General features: G+C 36.4%; 1 long non-coding RNA gene across 1 annotated transcript in view; it reads right to left on the reverse strand.

Moving 5' to 3' along the window:
* Nucleotides 1-19,957, reverse strand: part of LOC117662322 (uncharacterized) — a 75,220-nt gene that overhangs the window by 21,145 nt on the left and 34,118 nt on the right. The window contains exon 2 of the long non-coding RNA XR_004590322.3: nt 1,943-2,056. This is a non-coding gene — a long non-coding RNA (uncharacterized LOC117662322). The remainder of the gene's footprint in view (nt 1-1,942; nt 2,057-19,957) is intronic.

The following is a 19,957-nucleotide window of genomic DNA, read 5'->3' on the forward strand; positions in this document are numbered from 1 at the left end:
TAGCCCCCATTTTGTTGGAAAGATCCTCAATTCTTTCAGGATCTTTCTGGATGTTGAGCCTGTCTTCTAAAGTGTTGGCTATTCCCCCTTCTTGATGTTGTCTGCAAAATTGATGAATTTTCTTTATGTTCCCTCCTCTAAATCATTTATAAGGATATTGAAGAATACTAAGCCTAACAAAGAACCTTGTTTTTATTTCTGTATTTCATTTATTTATCTAAATATCCATTTTGCTGCCAGGGAACATAATTTTTTTTATTTAATATTCATATTTAATGTAAATGTAAATATTTATCTATATTTACATTCTTATGATGGGATCAGTGGGTAATGTGAAAAACAACGTTAATGGAACACAATATCAGATATCTCTTATTTAAAATGTCGCTCTAAAGTAATTTTGGTTCCTACTGATACTTCTTGTGCATGATAATTGCTTATCAATCATCCTTTCCATTTCTTTTTTCTCTATTATTCATTTTTCTAGAAATATAAGGAAAATGACACAGGTCCCTTTTCTTTTTCTTGCCCCCTCCCTTGTCCCATCCAACCAACTAGTAAGAAATTATTTCAGCCAGAATTTTTTAGATGACCTGAGAGGAATGTATTGAACTTTGGACTTAGGAAAATCTGAGGGAGTTTCCTTTTAGTTCCATTAGCAGAAAAATCCTGTTGTAATTCACTTCAGTTGTGTGAGAGCAATTTAAAAACTGGACAAAAGAAATTAAATATCATGTTTCCTCAAAAATAAGACCCTGTCTTATATTTCTTTGAACTCCAAAATAAGCGCTTGGCATTATTTTCAGGGAAGTCTTATTATTTTGGGGTGCATGGAGCAAGATGGGGATCCCCTTGCCGTTTTACCTGATTTCCAGCTCTGTGTTTAAATATTTTTGGGGAGGGCTTATTTTCGGGGGAGGCTTATTTTACCACATGCGCTCAAAAGCCTGATTGGGCTTATTTAATTTAATTTAATTTAATTTCCAATTTATATACCGCCCTTCTCCCTGAGGACTCAGGGCGGTGTACAAGATAAGAACATAGAATACAAATATTAAAAACAGTTAAAATATATATAAATTTGGCCCGAAAGTTAAGAAGTCACAAACTGATTAAAAGAATTTAAAAATTTCTTCTTAAGCCAGCCCGGCTTGCTGGAAAAGATAGGTTTTAAGGGCACGACGGAAGGCATTGAGGTCATGGATTCTCCTTATCTCAGGGGGCAACTGATTCCAGAGGGTAGGAGCCCCCACAGAGAAGGCTCTCCCCCTGGGGGTCACCAGCCTACATTGTTTGGCTGATAGCACCCTGAGGAGGCCCTCTCTGTGGGAGCGCACGGGTCGATGGGAGGTCGTCGGTAGCAGCAGGCGGTCTCGCAGATAGCTAGGCCCTATGCCATGGAGCGCTTTAAAGGTGATAACCAACACCTTGAAGCACACCCGGAAGACCACCGGGAGCCAGTGCAGCTCGCGCAGGAGCGGTGTTACATGGGAGCGCCATGTTGCTCCCATCACTACCCGCGCTGCTGCGTTATTATCAGGGGATGTCTTATTTTCGGGGGAAACAGGGTAGTCAGAGGGTTTGAGGACATTACCCAAGGTAGGCAAGTGATGGGAGATATGTGATCTTATTGCAAGGGTTTTTTTTGCCAAGTACTGTACAACCAGAGAAAGACTGAAGAGTGTAAATTGAGATGAACGAAGGAAAAGTAGCACACGATTAGTCAGGGCACATCAAAAATCTGATATTGAACCCTTTGAGAAAAATGCGAAAAGCAGTTAAGCTGTCAAGGGGAAAAGCACTCTGCACTCTTTCTATAAGAGTGGGCAGCTGTGGCATATTTTTGAGGTGAAAGGGAACATTTCTCCAGAATGCTCATATTATGAATCCTAGAATTAATCATGCCAGGATACAGAAAATTACATTTAATTTTATTACTCACCCATTTTCCTCCCAGAAATCAAGTAGAATTTGTAGGATGAATCATTGTGTAGTTAGTTGAGTCTAAAGCAACCACAAGAAAACATCTGTGACATCCTCAAACCAACAAATGTTTCTGAAAAAAGACAAAAACTGAGAATTAAGACAAAATGCTTTGCTCTCTACCAGCAACAGGTATTGGAGCCTTAGCAGCCTTTATTTAGAGGTGATATATATTTCCCACAACGAGTGATTAGGATTTCCTTTGCATTTGTTGATTCTCCTATTAAACCTATATTTATTTTCTGACTTTATTTATTACTGAAGATTCCATGGCATTTAGTCAAAAACAAATTCTAAGAACTATCAGTAAGAGAGATAATACACATGGAAAGACAAAATAGCATGATCCATGCTTTTCAGCCATGGCACACAACCTCAGCAATATAAATAAGACTTAATTGAAGGGGTGATATCTCTTCTTTCAGGTCTCATAGTTCTTTTAGTCCCATAGTCCCTCACTGGTTCTCAGTGGCCTTCTAAATCCCAACAGGGCTGGAGAAAATCTAATGTTGGGTAGAGTAATTTATTTATTTATTTATTTATTTATATTTGAATTTATATTTATATACTGCCCTTCTCCCCCTAGGGATTCAGGGCAGTGAACAGCCAAAATTAAAATACATACAATATAAAAGTTAAGATAGCTAAAATAAATTAAATCAATTGGCCCCCAATTTAAAACCCCAAAGCTATACAATTAAAAACTAACCCATAAAAAACCTAATTAGACTAGACTGGCTTGCTGAAATAAAAACATCTTCAGGGCCTTACGGAAAGTGCAGAGATCCAGGATCAGTTGTATTCCGGGAGGAAGCTCATTCCAGAGGGCGGGTGCCCCCACAGAGAAGGCTCTCCCCCTGGGGGCCGCCAGTCGACATTGCTTGACCGACGGCACCCTGAGGAGGCCCTCTCTGTGAGAGTGTATTGGCCGGTGGGAAGTTATCAGTAGCAGAAGGCGATCTCGTAAATACTCTGGCCCTAAGCCATGAAGCGCTTTAAAGGTGAGAACCAACATCTTGAAGCGCACCCGGGAGCCAGTGCAGCTCGCACAGGAGAGGTGTTATATGGGAGCGCCATGTCGCTCCCATATAATGTTGAAGTAAAGATAAGGTAGAGATAAGAAGAAGTGCTGTTCCATAGGAGCAGGGAGGAGGAAACTGGAGAAAGGTCACCTACATAGACACCAAAAGTTACCTTTCCTTAGAATGTTCCTTACAGATCTTACTGGATAGGCAGATGTCATTGAGACCAAGAGGTCCCAAAGATACCCAGTCCTGAGTTATCTAGGGATTGAAATAGTGGTGGGTTTCAAAAAAGTTTACTACTGGTTCTATGGGTGCGGCTTGGTGAGTGTGGCATGGCTTGGTGGGCGTGGCTTGGTGGGTGTGGTAGGGGAAGGATACTGTAAAATCTCCATTCCCACCCCACTCCAAGGGAAGGTTACTGCAAAATCCACATTTCCTCCTGATCAGATGGAACTTGGGAGGCAGAGAATAGATGGGGGAAGGGCCAGTAGAATTTTTACTACCGGTTCTCAGAACTACTCAAAATTTCTGCTACCGCTTCTCCAGAACTGATCAGAACCTACTGAAACCCACTTCTGGGTTGAAACATGAAAACAGCATCTTGATTTGCCAACTGATGACATTGCAGCTCTTGAAGTGGTGACTGTAATCTCCTCTGAGCAGGAAATTACTTTTGGCTATCTGCATCACTGTCTTTGCATGAAGAGTAGAATAAATTAAGTAGCTCACTCATCACATATGTGTCAGAAATTTGCTTTTGTTACATTTGTACAGACCAAAAAAGTCATTTTTACAGGTGTACTTGTGTTGAGACTGTAGAACCATGAAAATTAGCAGCTAGGTATTTAATATTTCTATGCATGGTTGTTCAGATATCCAAGAACTAAGGCCCAAAGCAAGCATCAAAACTCCAACTTCCAGATAGTCTCATCATTCACATAAATCAACTAATATGAAAGCTAAAAAAAAGTGGGGTGGGAGCCCCAACAGGGCAGTCCAAATTACCATCAAATAAATATTTAATATATGAGATGAGGATTTGGCTTCTGGTTGTTTTTACCTAATTCTACATCTGCCAGACAATTCTTTTTAAATCGAATGTCGTCTTCCCTTATGAATTTGTTTATTATTCAGCTGTAATAGTGGCCAAATATTCATCAAAACATTCAGAGAATTACGTATTTCTAAGATTCTTTTAAATTCACTTTTCATTCTAAACCCAATCAAGAATCATACACGCCCACACGCCCACACACACATAAAGATCAGAAAGTAGCATGTATGACCCATAACAGCTGTTGTATGACACCCCACATCCTTTTTCCCCCTTTAGCTTGCATGTTAAATGATTTGTGTGAATATTGAGACTACTAGAAATTTGAGAGTTTTGATGCTTGCTTTGGACCATAGTTATTGGATGTCTGAATTTATACCTGTAATAGCCCTTATAATGAGGGTCCCCAACCCCCAGGCTGTGGCCCTACTGGGTCATGAGCTATTTGGAAGCGGGCTGCAGAAGTGGAGGTTGAGCACACATACATCCCTAGTTGCGCAAGCAGTGTGCAAATTAGTGCATGTGTGGTCTGTTTGTGCAAGCAATGGGCATATGTGCCAGTCACTCACACAGAACCATATACTCCCCACCACCACTAGTCCACAAAGTTGGAAAGTTGGGGAACTCTGCCTTATAAGACAAAATTTCTTTATTTAGTTTAATTTTCTTATTTATTATTCAACATGTATTCACCACCACTTGGCAACTCCTTAAGCCAAACTTTATTCTCAGGAAAAACTGAGAAGTTCCAGCTGTGGATATTAGATATTTTAAGGAATTGCTCAAAGGTTCTGTGTAAGCACACACACACACACAACTGCTGAAGCAAACTTTTCCTTTTGAATTTAGAACATTGCACAGTCTTATCAACCATGGAAATTGGGGGTGGGAGCGAATTGCCATTAATTTCGCTGCAAATAGGAATGTGATGATCCTTCAAAACAGCATCTCTTGTAATGAATTCTGAAGATAAATTTAACATCTTCTAAATATCTCTCCGTTGAAAAAAATGAGTGTATTTAGAGAAGCTACATACAAAAAATATGTATATTCAGATAATTTGCATACACAATTCATACAAAATATGTATTTTATGGAAAACTGTGTACAAAATCAAAATACTTCTATTTGGAAATAGGATAAGACCCTGGAAGGCTTGGTGTATGATTCTGTTACTTGTATACACTCTTGCTGGATGCCAAATTGACAGAACCCAATGTGGTAAACAAGGATTTTTATGATGCTATCTGGAATTATTTTGAGTTTATTATACCTAAGGAAGTGGATAATATTCTTGGCTGCATCGGCACTGCCACCTTTAGCCAACTAATCAAAGGAGCCAACTTCTGGCTCCTTTGATTAACTGGGCAAAATTGCAAAAAAAATGTTTTTACATACAGTAAGTAAGTTTTTACATATCTTGATTATTTATGTTGACCAATGGTATTTTATGGGAAAAAAAGATTAAGCATATAATTGATCTAAATCCCATACTGGGGATGGAACTCCGGAACCCCATAATAAGATTTGGGGCTATATAGTACTGCATATAACTGACAAAAATTCGAATAGTATTAAACTGGTTGTGTGCTGCCTTCTGGTGGTCAATTTAAGTTAAAAAAAAAAAACCCACCCTACAGAGAATATAAACACTGTGCAAAACTAAAGAAAGTCCCTCCATCCCCACCCTCCAAGATAGAGTGGATGCTGTAAAACCTCATAAAATGATGATGTAATATATTATGGCATCTTTAGCTCTCTGCCTAAGAATTAATGAAAAGGAAGGTAGACACTATATCATTCTAAAGAGGGATTCAAGTGAGTGTTATTAATCTGACCAGATGTTTACAGGGGATGTATTTTTGACTGTAACTATGGCATGAATGGAAGAAACTGACTAGATTGAAAACCAATCTCAGGAAGTAGATCTATAACAATAGTTTCCCAAATGTAATGCTTATACAAATGCCGAAGTTCCTTCCTTTCCAGTTGTATTACTTTTTCTCAGTTGGAGGATAAATAAAATAAAATAAAATAAAATAAAATAAAATAAAATAAAATAAAAATAAATAAAATAAAAATCAGCTATTTATGGCACTTAAATTTCTTCTCAAACTTCTTACAATCTTAGATTTGTCTAAATTTATTTAGAGGGAATTTTGCTGGTAATATTTAACAAAGGCTATTAAGAGGTGTTTGATTTCCAATCTTGAGAGAGAGAATAAAGCTCTATTATCAGTAATAATAACCATAGTCTTCTATGGGAAGGGAAATGGTTCTTGCACTATTTAAAAATGACCCCAGATTGTTAAGGTAGATGTTAAAGTTGGGCTCAAATACAATCCTGACGTACACCTTCATTTAGAGGGAGGATATTTGTAAGAACCCATCAGTATTACATCTTATTTGCAATGGACTATTTTTGTACAGAATGTTTATAAGGATAATCACTTGTCTGGTAATGTTTATGTGTGTGTCTGGTTGTGCTTTCTCTAGAACCGTGATTGCGAACCTATGGCACGCATAGGCATATCAGTGGACACACACACACACACAAAATATGATATGATATGATATGATATGATATGATATGATATGATATGATATGATATGATGATATGATATGATATGATATGATATGGCATAGCCATATCAGTGGGCACACGAGCTCAGCTCCAGTGCGCCAGCCAGCTGATTTTCGGGCCTTCTGGGCCTACCAGAACCAAGAAAATAGACTGTTTCCTGCCTGCGGAGGGCCTGGGGATGGTGGGGAAGGTCCGTTTTTGTTTCTCACCTGGCTCCAGATCCTCTGTATGACTCTAGGGAGGGCGAAAACAGCCTTCCCCCCCCCCCTTCGGAGGCCCTCTGGATGCCAGAAACAGCTCATTTTCCAACTTCCAGTTGGACAGGATGTGTGATGTTTTTTGCTGTCCCCAGCCTCCAGAGACTCCTAGAGAGGCTCTGGACGCTGGGGACAGCAAAAAAGTCACTTCCTGTCCAACCGGAAGTTGGGAAATGGACCATTTCTGGACTCTGTAAGGCCTCCAAGAGGGTGGGAAAGGCTGTTTTCACCCTCCCTACACTCATAAAGAGGATCTGGAGCCAGGTGAGAAAGAAAAACAGGCCTACAGGGCCATCGTGTGCCAGGAGAGGGAGGGTCGCACGCGCATAGAATTATGGGTGTGGGCACATGCTTGCACAAAGCTCCCCCACCCCCGCTCCTGGCACATGATGGCAAAAAAATTAGCCATCACTACTCTAGAATATGTATATGCATCCTTTTTAGGGTTCTATTTGATATTTAAATTGAATGTTATAGGAACAAGAACAAGTTCAGAATTTATATAAATTAATTTCAACTTACAGAATTAAATGTAAACACAGTTATTATAATTCTGAATGTAGTCAATTGTTGTGGTGGCAACTTTTGGAAAGATTGTAAAAGCTGAAGTAAGATTATTCCAAAGAAAAATGCAGGATAAATTAGAACTAGGCAAAGGTCTTTTATTCTAAGGATTGGTTCCACATTGGTCCCTCTGTCCTCTTTCCTTCTCTCTCCCTCCCTCCCACTCTCTCTCTCTCTCTCTCTCCCTCCCTCCCTCCCCCTCTCTCTCTTCCATTTTGACTGGTTACCAAATGTATTATTCAAATGCCTTCTAAACTCTTCTTATTGCTAATTATATATTAAACAGATCCCAGTCTCATTTCTGCACAATCCCAGTTCCACCATGACACTGACTGAAAAGGTTGCTGAAGCTTGGTGGGAGCTTGTGCAAATGACACTTCTCTTTTTAGGCCTGTCAGTTGTAATGGAATATTTGATGAGGAAGTAATAACTTTAGAGTTCCTTATTAGCAAACCTAAAGACACGGTAGGAGGGTGGAGGGAAATTACACTTTCATCGGTTTTTATTTATTCATTTATGTTTTTAATAAAAGCATTTGATATAATATTTCACAGAGCAACAGGTTGTGGTTCTTGATTGGGGTTTTTTTGTGGGGGGAGGAGCAGTTTAGCACATAATTAACTTCCTGGTTTTCTTTATGGTTTAAAGTCCTGGAGTTCTCCACATTTCAAGAGGAACTTGGGGTACATTTCTTCAAAGAGATGTAAACATCCACTTTATTTTGCTAGAAGGGAAGTATCACATAAGCGTAGTGTTATATACTGACATATGTTAGATTCCTGGGAGGCATTAGTATTTTCTTTTACCTTTAGACAATAATTGCATTTTTAAAATAGAAAAGAAACCTATGTGATTTCTTACCAAAGTATCTTTTAGAGGGCTGAATATCTATTTCTAGTTTTCTTTAGTGTATTTGAGGATTCTGGTTAGAGTTGTAAAATTACAATAATTCCCAATCTGCGACAACACTATCCAAAGGTGATTATTCCGAAGAATGCCATCACAATGAAAGAACAGTTATTGAGAGATGAGCATACTGCTCTTCCAAACATCAGAATGGTAGAATAATTTGAGAAAGTGTGTGTGAACTTTCCATAGATTTCTTCTCTCATATATTTGTTTGGTCTTAATCCATTTTAATGTGCAAAAAAACTTGATCTCTGGTGACTCAGAATTTTAAAGATTTCTTAAATAGAAACAGAAACAATTAATTATTTGCTCTGTTATTCTAAAACAGAATGTTCACATAGCAACAAATAAATAATTATTTTTAGGAAACTCTGACCCCAAAAAGATCAAATCAGTTTCCTAGGCTAATCTTTTTTTTCTTCTTTAGATAATTTGATGACAACTTCTATCATGATCAGGAAGTATGGTCAAGGATTAGGGACTGTTGATTTAATTTCAGTTAGGACTAGATCTCAATCCTCATTGAAGCTAATCTTTTTTTTCCCCTTTTACTTTGATGGGATCCAAATTGAGATTCCAATAAATATTTTATTAAATCATCTCTCAGACATGAGTTGTTGGTCAAAACAATTTGCCTTTCATATAATCACAGTGATGTTATTAATTCAGTGGCTTTTTATTTGTACGAATAAAGAAAAGGTTAAGCTGCATGAAGGTGTACATAGATTTTCTGCTGACATTTTAGCTGACAAGGATAGAATTTTTGCAGGACATTTGGAAATGATTGTGTATACTGGTGAATAGTCTCTGACCTGAAATGTTCAAATACTTTGGTCAGAACAACAACAACAACATGAACTGAGGCAGAAAGAAAAGTTCCCAACACAAAGAAATATGGCTCACCAGCAAATATGGCTTACACTTATGAGTAAATTGTAATATAATAGAACACTAGAGTGTACTCACTACATCTACATAACCTCCTCTCAAGATTGGGTAACACTTTCTAGCAAATTCTGCCACATTGGAAGAGAAAAAGTCTTCTGATTAACTTTTTTGTGGCACATATTTGTTTGTTTGATTGATTTCTATAGCTGCCCATTTCAAGTTACTGTAGGTTGCATCTAGAAATCAAATTGTGCTTAATTTTGCACTGAATGTATCATATGCAATAAGGTTTTGCCTATGTTTACATTTTGCTGCCTTCAAAATGGTGCAGCTGGTTCAGACACCTCCTTTGGTAAGAAGGAGAGGGAGGGAGAGAGAATGAGAGGAGAGGGGAAGACGGAGAGGGGGGAAGACAGAGAGAGAGAGAGAGAGAGAGAGAGAGAGAGAGAGAGAGAGAGAGAGAGATATTTTTAAGGTCCTACATGGTAATGCATTTCCGTCTTTTTATGTAGCCCTCTGGATCAACTGACTTGACTATGTCATGATAAAAACAGGACATAACCCATTCCTGAACTGTTTCATATCCCACATTAAGCATTATTATATAAGCATATAAAACCCCACTTAACTTTTCTAAAATAAAAAGTCCCAACTATTACAATCTCTCTCATAGGAAAAATGATTGATCATTTCTGATTTTTTTTCCAGTTCTACAACATCATGATTTAGTAAGATCGTTATATTTTTCATATCCACAAGTCAGTATCTGGATTGTACAGCACTTTTAATAAGCTTGCAGCAATTTGGGAATATTAGAGGTACTAACTAGAAACTAATTTGAAATTTTGGAAGATATTTCTCTCTCTCTTCCCTTTTAATTAGTTCTTTCTGTGGATAAGCCTACTTTTTTATTTTTGCTAAATGAATTTCTTGCCCAAAATGGATCTTTCTAGTGAAGGATGTTCTCTAGATGTGATAAATTATAACTCCAATTAAGTGTGAAAATGCTATAAAGCTGAGACTTGCTTGCTGGTTATTAGCTGATGCAGTTATCTGCCAGGGGTTTGTGAATGGGTTGCCACCCGTTAAGAATTTATATGGCTTGTTTATTTTTGGAAACTCTGTATGAAATAAGTAGGAATCTACTTCAGCAATTTGTCTTAAGTAATTTACAAGTAAAAATGCATATTACTATGCTATGCACCTCTGCAAAATCTCTCATGTTCAAAGAATCACAGAATTGGAATGGACTACAAAGTTAATTATTTTCAATTTTCTACTGAAGTAAGTCTTGCTCCTACAACAGCCATATTAAGTGATTGCAAATTCAACATCTAACTAAATATTTCTAACATGGAAAGTTTGAGGTACTGGGGGAAACCTCATGGCCTTTCAGATGTAGCTGAATGACAGTTTCCTGGTCTTTTACTTTGCATAAGATAAGATAACCTTTATTGTGACTTTTTTCTGTGAACACACTGACACTGTTTAAAAAATGAAATCCGGATGCCTGCTCTCAAAAGTAAATCTATATATCTATATACCAATACCCATACATGCACATACATATGCTCTTTACATACACATAAACAACCCATATTGTATATGTAGCAGAAAAAAGAGTCTTGAGAGTTAACAAGGTTGATACTATATGGTACAAAGCTATTCCAGAATCTAGTTCTTCTGTTTTGGAAATTGTGAAACCTCCTCCCTGAAGATAATAAAGAAAACCAGTCATGGAGAGGATGTGTAGCATCCCAGACAATACTGTGGTCCTTGGTCCAGCATCGTTTATATGTTGTGTCCTGGATAGAAGGAAGTGAATAATCTTTTCTGCAATCCTTACCACTGTCTGCACAGCCTTCCTGTCCAAAACAGTAATACTTCCAAACCACACAGTAATACAACACAACAGGATGATTTCAATCTAATAATGAATGACGTCTAATAATGAAGAATGCTGGGAGATATGCTTTAGTAATGTAAGGACAACACATGATCCCCACTATAATTTAAGAAACATATTTCCCCAAATCCAAAGAACAAATTAGCTCAATGGGAAAAATGCTCAAAGAATAAAGGGAATATTCTTATCCTATTTAGGGGGTCTCCTTTTAAGCTATGAAATAGGCTGCAAATGTCTCATCCTTAAGAGAGTCTCTTGGGATCTAACTGAATTAGACAACTATTGCCTTTCTCCAACCTTCTTAGCATTTTCCATTTCCCCTTAGAGAAGGTTATTTAGATTGTGTTGGAGACACAACAATGAAGCTCCTAATAGAAGTAGATTGTCTTGATTCTTTTTAGTCAATATTCAAGTGTAGATATGGGATTGAAAATTAAAAATAAAAAGACAAAACACTAAAAACACACAGTTAAAACAATCATTCATCTAGAGGGACAGTCATAATAGCCTTGCTTTTGAGGCTTGGTGAAGAGGCCAAGTCTTCCCCAATTGACTAACTGTTAACTAACTAATTGCATTCAAGGGATATATGTCATGGATCTACTATATTCTTGCTAATATGTCAATAGCATGAATATGCAATAATCCCATTGACTATTATCAAACTTGAAATAATAGACGTAAGTTTCTTAAGCATAAATTAAAGTAGCCCTAATTAATTCAGACATTATGTAATTACCTTACTACACAATGTATGATTTCTTACATTGTACACAATGTATGATTCTTACTATTGTAAGTTCTATATACAAGTTATAGATTTATTAAGAAGTTTAAGAAGCTGCTCATGCACAGGTGATAACTAGCCTTTTAATTCTTTTTGTCATTCCTGTTTCCCTTGAATACATGCTTTAAACTGGAATCTAGTTTTGCTCGTCACAGTAACTTCTAGTTACTGCTACAATCTTCACAGTAACACACACACACACACACACACACACACACATATGTGTGTGTGTGTGTGTGTGAGTCTGCGTGTGTGTGTGTCCGTATGTGTTTGTGTATTACTGTAAAGCAACTAGCATAGTCCCACAGCACTGCAATTAGTACTTCATTTTGCCAAGGAAGAGCATTCTAAGTATAATAAGGTAACTATTGCAGGTTAAATATGTGCAAATTGATTTTTATTGTCGCTATTATTATTATTGATAGTATTTTCCCAACTTAGTAATAAGAACAATATAAATTATACCTGTTAAATCTCAAGAAAGGGTTTAGCAGAAGGTGGCTGTATTTAAAATGCCCTTTGGAGCTTGGATTAGCATCCTAGTTGTAAAGCTGAATTAAGTACAGCATTTAGTGTCATGTCATAGGGATTTGAAATACATTTTAACTGGTGTAAAGCTGCTCCTTCGTAAGAATCTATGTTGATTTCTATGAATCTGTAACATCTTTCTGAGTGATAACTTACTGAATCTTCAGTATTTAATCTTTGAAGATAGAGATGTCTAATTTATACTTCTTTTTCAAGTTTATATTATATTCCTCATTTTTGTTGTTGTTGTTGCTTAGCCTTCAAATCTCAAATGAATGGATAAGATTTAACTGAAATGACCTCATTTTGTAGGGTTTAATTATAGGGACTGAAGAAAAGTATTCCGTCAGAACAGATTTTTTTTCTGGAAAAATCTATGTAGCAATCTTGTAAATAATATGGCATATTTTAAGAATCTCTAGTTCTGTCATCTCTCTCCTCTTAAAGGAAAAGATTCTCTTAGTACATAAGAAGATTATGACTTAAGACCAGTTAGGACAGACAGTTTCACAGTGGTTCCTAAATGGTTAAATGTGAAATAGAGACTTACATTTATGTCCGTCTGATGTTGGTAGTCCTTCTTAGTCAGGTGGCTTCTGTACTGAAGTGCTTTGTGGAGATCACAGATGCAGCTGTCTGAGTGCCTATTTGTCTTTGGTATGAGCATAATTACTATTTTCTCTCTGGCTCTACTAATTGCTTTTGTAACCCTCCTGTCCTCTTTTCTTCCACCCCCCACTTGCTGGGGAGAAAAATTCCCTCAGACACTGTTCAACAAGACTGCGTCCACCAACAAATTGTTTCTGGGGACCGCTATTTACCTTTTTTATTTTCTGCTTTGTTAGCAACGCAGAGGTTTCATTAGCAGAGAGCAAATGAATTTTGGGGAGAGCAAATGGGAAGAGTGTACTTTTGCAAGGGGAAAAACATCAGAGCAATACAACTAAGGGACCTAATAAGCTTGAGAAGTAAGGTGAAAAGTTCCTTCATGCTAGTAAGAGGTGTGAATGTGAGATAATATAAAGCATGTTAGCAGAAGCAGAGGAAGACAGAGAACTTTTGATCTTTGGTGATTAGAGAAACTTATTTACTTTGGTGAAATGCTATAGGGCCGCTCGATGCTATATATTGGAGACCAGCACTGAACAAGGCCAGAGATAGCTTTTTTTCCTAATATCCTGATTGTCTATGTCTTATTTGTATAGGAGACTGTACAAAAAAAAATTACACTACCATTCTTTGATAACATCCTAAATGTTATTTCCAAGAGGATATTATTTTGCTTTAATATGATTTGTATTTGTTTGTTTGAATCCGAGTTATGTATTAAGGAGTCATACACTGCTCAGAATTGGCAAGTTGGGTCGACCTATGCAGTGTAAGTAAATACAAATTTTAAAAAGTCAAGAGCTTTAGGAATTTTTAATATATCTCCTGATAGTAGTTTTTGACCTTATATTTCCACAATCATATTATTGGAGTATAAAAATGTTAATTTGCTTTGCTACACATATTTTCTGATCTATAAAAGACTCCTGCAAGAAATATCCATAGTTTGTTTTCTTTTGCAACTTAACTATTGTAGGGAAGTCAGGAAATTCTCAGAGCCCTGGAGAAGTAGCTGGGCAATAAGAAATAGAAATGTTGTTTGGCCATCCCAATCAGTGCAAAAACAGACACTGCAACTCATCCATGAGCATTTCATTGACTTTTTTTAAAAACAACAACAACAACAAGTTGTTTATTTTCAATTTTATTAGAGGAAAACTATTGAACAAAACACAAAAGATTCACTATTTTAGTTAAGAGTAATAAAGGTTGAAAATAGCAGGGGGAAAAGGAATAGTAGAATTATGTAAACTGAAGATCCAAGTTTACCAAAAAAAAATATCTATTCCTCAAGAAGCTCTATTGGGAATATGTTCCCAATCTCTGTTCAAAACTCCACTTTTTTCTGATTAAGTCTTATGTTTTTATGCCTGGGTATTCTCAGCTTTACATTTCTCTCTTTGTTTGGGCCATCTATCCAATTTTTTAAAAAAATTTTTTTTTTGCCTACGAACAGTTTCTTTCTATCTCAGGTCAGTGTGCCACTGATCATATTAGCAACAATATACCTTGTATGTTCCTCTTCTCATGTGAAATTACTAGATGACTGAATGTTAAGAGATACTCCATGTTCTGATCTTCAGATTTTACAATTAGAACAAAGAAGGGATTTGGAAACCTGTTTTGGGTTCTTGGTTCATACCAAATAGCTAGATACTGTACCTGTGAACAGTAATAATACACATTATTCTGTTTCAGGTCAATCTTCAGCTCAGTGCAAGATTTGTAAATGGAGAAGCAGAAGTAAGGCTTATAAAGATCCACCGGCAGGGTTAAATTTGTGAAGAGACAGATGGAAAATGAGATTTATTGTTTTCATTAAAGCATTTGCCAATGTGACCAGAGGATTAATTTTGTGCAATAAAGGACAAACTAAATATGATAGAAGTATGAGTCAACTGAGAAAATGTATGATGTACATTAACTAGACTGGATTAAAAACAGCCAATTTAAATGAGGATACTACCACCTTTTATTTATTTATTTAACAATGCTAATGACCTCATCTAGCAAAACTGACTCTAAACAACATATAATTCCCACCTTTCAGTTTTCAGATTGAAAACTAATAATCAAACATAGCAACACAAATGATAATAAATCCATATTAAAAAGGAGAGAAAGAGAGGGAGGGGGAGGGAGGGAGGGAGTGGAGAGAGAGAGCTTGTACCAGCTTGGTGTGGTCGGTGAGGCATCAGGCTATAAACAGGGAGAGGATGAGTACTTGTTCTCCTTTAGTCAGGAAGCCACATGGTAAATTTAGGCAGAAATAGAACATCCTAACTTGCCATCTATCTAATGGTCATCTAGAGTTTTGAAATTCAGGTTTGGTATGATGGGAAACAATAGGCAATGTAAGCAATCATGACTACATCTTCTGCTTTGTTTACACATTAAATTTACTACTCTTCCCGGTTGGCTTGAAAGATTTATGCACATATACAATTCTGAAGGAGAGCTGTCATCAATCTGACTGGTTTTATTGTGTTGTTAGAGCAAGCTTAAGGAACTATGGCTTTCCTATTGCAACCTGATCTATAGCAAAGGGAATTATAACTCAACAATCACAGGTCTGCATTAGAACTAAAATGACATTTCTTTTCTTTTTCCTGTAATATTATTAGCTTACTTTTGCTTACTAATATAGTCTTGCTTAGTCTTTCTTTTTTAATCTATAAACACGGCATTGCAGAGCTTTGTATTTTTATGTATTTTTCTGCAACATATTATTTTTAATTAAATATAACAATTTCTATTGAATCTCAGTAGTTGCTCCAGATTGCTCTGAAGAGTGAAACATGCAGTCTTTAAAGTGAATAACGTAAATGGCTGATGTATATGAATGTGCATTTTATAAAAGTCACAGTGCACCATGGGAACCATATGAACCAAGTTGCAAAATAAAATGACACCGTAATATCCACTTACATTGACAGCATAAATAAGCAGAAATTAATGAAGCAGAATAAATAGGAAGACATCAATGAGTCACAGTTTGAAGCTCTTAAGAACTTTTTGTTTTGATTTAAAACAGACTTCTAATGATGAAAAACCAACCAATGTTCAAAGTTGTGGTTTTTTTTAAGTCTTAAAATAAAAAGCAATCGACATGAAAATGGATGGCTAGGTTTTAGTTTGACACAAGTAAGCTTTTCAAAAAAATATTGTTTGGTTGAAAAATAATGCATTTAATAAAATAAATAAACCTGAAGAAAATTAGCATGAATGTCATCAGAGTCATTCACTGGGTCAAGTCTCAGTACTTGACCCAGTGGATCTCAAGTGGATCTTCCAATACTTGAGGGGTTGCCACAGAGAGGAAGGGGTCAAGCTCTTTTCCAAAGCACCTGAAGGCCAGATGCAAACTGACCAAGAAGAGATTTAACCTAGAAATGAGGAGGAATTTTCTGACAGTGAGAACAATCAACCAATGGAACAGCTTGCCTTCGGAAGTTGTGGGAGCTTCATCACTTGAGACTTTTAAGAAAAGCTTGGACTGCCATTTGTCAGAAATGGTGTAGGGTCTCCTGCTTCAGTGAGGGGTTGGACTAGATGACCTATAAGGTCCCTTCCACTTCTGTTAATCTATTTAGATGTTCATAGATTCATTGCTTAATTATCTTTTCTGGGATCTCCCCAAGTATTGATGTCAGGCTGATTGGTCTGTAGTTTCCTGGATCCATTTTTCTTCCTTTTTCAAAGATAGGAACTATATTATCCCTTTTCTAATCATCTGGTAGTTCCCTGGTGATCCAGGATCTCTGAAAGATATGGCTCAGTGGTTCCAAGATCACGTCTACCAATTCTTTCAAAACCCCAGGATGTAATCCATCTAGACCTGGTAATTTGAATTTATCTAGAGTGGACAGATGTTGTTTTACTAATTTCTTGTTTGTCTTCCTAATCTTTTACATTTTACGTTTTTGTTAGGCCGGATTGTTCTTGTTGTTGTTGTTATTTTTTAATGTAAAGACAGATGCAAAGAATGAATTAAGCAGTTCTGCTTTTTCCCTGCTGTTGATCATCTTCTTGCCAGCTTTGGTCAATGCCAAAATCCATCCTTGCATCAACAAAGTCAGCATAAAAGTTCCCCACTAATGCCAGGCCCCTAAGCATAGTTGCAAAGCCATGTCTTTGGGGACTTCCTAAATGCTGGCAGTGTCAGAGCCAATCTGAACTGCAAGGGGCCATCACAGCAAAAAAGGCTTTGTTCTTGGGTTCCACCAGATGATTCTCTTTTATAGATGGGCCACATTTCATGCCTCTCGTGCCTGTCCTTCTGGGCCAAGTAGATGTAATTGGGGACAGAAGTTTTAATAAGAACTTAGAAACATTAAATACTGCATTCATAAATGGTATGGGAAAATAGTAATACAATATAATAAAATAAAACATTATGAATGTGACATAAAACAAAGTAGTTGTATAAGAGGTGTTTGTATTAATTTTATTCTATAGTCCACTTTTTTAAAAAAAAAAATGATTCTGGCCAGGACAATATAGCTAAATAGCCCCTTTTGCATTATATTCAATTTGCCATAAATCAGTGCTAACTTTGCTAGGCATTTTATTGCATCTCTTCTTTTGGAGCAGCAAGTTATTGGTGCAAACATGGTCTCCTGCATGGTGTCATTGAGATTATAGGATAAGGACAATTTCAGACTCTCTTTTCACAAAAATGGCGGAATCTGCAGCTGTTGTTCATCCAAGAGATTGAATTGGCTCCTAATCCATGTAGAGAATGAGCAAAACATCCACAGTTTATGTTATGCAAGAGAAACACTGTGTTGCAAAGTCTCTAGTGGAAAATATTTTAAATCTTTGATCAACAAAGGAATGAAATGCAACCATTGGGTGCCTGAGGGGCTAGAGTTTTACCAGCAGATAACTGGGATACTACGAGACAGTAGATCAAGCAACTTTGCTCCAAGGGGAAGTTGTGAGACATTGATAAGATTGTACCCTACAGAGTATATTTGGCAATTAAAGCTGTTATCATCCACTAAGAGGTTTAACTAGGATTTTTTCCCCCATGAAATGGTTACCAGGTGCGGGTTAAAAAAAGCTATCGTTTTATTTGGTTTTGCTGCCTCATGGAAACTTATACTTTATATATTTCACGGCTCCCAACATATTACTTGTCATGGATTATCACATTTAGAAGCAAAGGCTCTGATATTTTCCTATTTTGGAAGGGAGGGGAGAGAGTAGCATACATTTAAGAATTGTTGCTGCCTATTCCTTATTTTTTGAATCACAGTTTGAAGGGTTATCTAAACACATTCATTTGTGTTTAAGTATGGAATAAGAAAATTCAGGGTTCCCCTTGACTCAATTCAGAATCAAGATCATAAGCAATAAATACCAGTTTACAGCCATACATTCAGCACATTAAAGTAAATGGCCCTTATTCACTCCAGTCTGTCACTCTTAATAAAGCAAATGGGATGCATTAACCTCTTGGGTCATTGCTTTGAAGTTGCTGGTATTTCAGTAGTCATTAATCTGGTTTTAGGATATTTCTTTTTAGACTTCTTCATCTGTCTAACTAAGACAAGGAAATCTCCTGGAAGAAATTGATAGAAAGCTAGACTAAGAATTTAAACCCATCAGCTTTTCATTAATTGCATAATTAATTGCATATTTGTTTGTCACCATGACAAATTCAATTTTTAAAAATTATTTCTTGTTCTAAAAAATTATACCGTGCCTTGAAAAATCAGGGTACCCTAGGATTAGTATTACCTGTTTCTCAACCTTTGACAGCTCTGCAGCAGAAGAAATATGTCTCATGTATAAATAAATTTCATGTCTTAAGTTATATGAGGTGTATATTCATCTGATATTTAATAAACTGATGATTAGCAATGATAACCATTATAATCCATAGGAAGAAAGATAAAAATCTATATTCAACTGAAATAAAAAAATATATTAGTGTACAAAGGAAGGAATGAGGAAGGAAGGAATGAAAGACAGAATGAAGGAATGAAAGAAGGATTTAAGGTGACTTTAGTCACCCAAATCAACTGATATCTGGTGGAATCAAAAATTCCCTATCTGTAATGTAATATTTAAGAATTACTATAGAAGAGTAGTTAGTATATCATTGTGAATAGTTCTTTCAAGGTCAGACTCCGTGATTATTTTAAATTATTCTTTCAAATATGGTTCCTGAGTGGTGTAAAGTTTCAATAACAGTGTTATTTACAGATTAAATTACCATCATTTTAATCTCTAACATAGATTTAGTCCATTTTAGATAAAGCAGCAACTTACTTGTTGGTCACTTGTAGGATTGTTTAAATAGCTTAGGTTATATTTCTAAAATATCTCAGGAAAATATTCATGCTTACTTATTTGCCAATGGATTTTAAGTCTAGCCAGCATTGTAAAGGGGAAAAAAAACTCAAAGATCTTGGTAAAACATTTCTCTTTTTTTATAGTAAAAGCTTAGTGTTAAAAGCTGTAGCTCAGGGGCAACATATGTTTGTTATTTATAAGGTCACAGGATCATTTCCTAGATTTAGCATCTCTGGCAATGATAGAACAATTGATTTTTGAAATATTAGAAATCCACTGTCAAATATCATCAACAATGGTGCACATGAATCTACCCCCTTTTCCCTTATATTTCATACTCTAAATGATGGATATTTTTTAGGAGCTTTCATCAGCCATAAATAAAATTGCAAATACTAATGTCAACAGTGGAAAGTAAATTGTAGAACTGTATATATGGAGGAAAATATGGTAGAATTTGGTGTAGTGGTTAAGGCATCAGACTAGAGAATGTAAGTTCTAGTCCTGCCTAAGTCAGAAAGTCAGCTTGTCTCAGTCCTAGAAAGTTTATTCTGTTACC

The sequence above is a fragment of the Pantherophis guttatus genome, chromosome 5 (assembly GCF_059756535.1).
Source record: "Pantherophis guttatus breed Tessera chromosome 5, ASM5975653v1, whole genome shotgun sequence".
NCBI lineage: Eukaryota > Metazoa > Chordata > Lepidosauria > Squamata > Colubridae > Pantherophis > Pantherophis guttatus.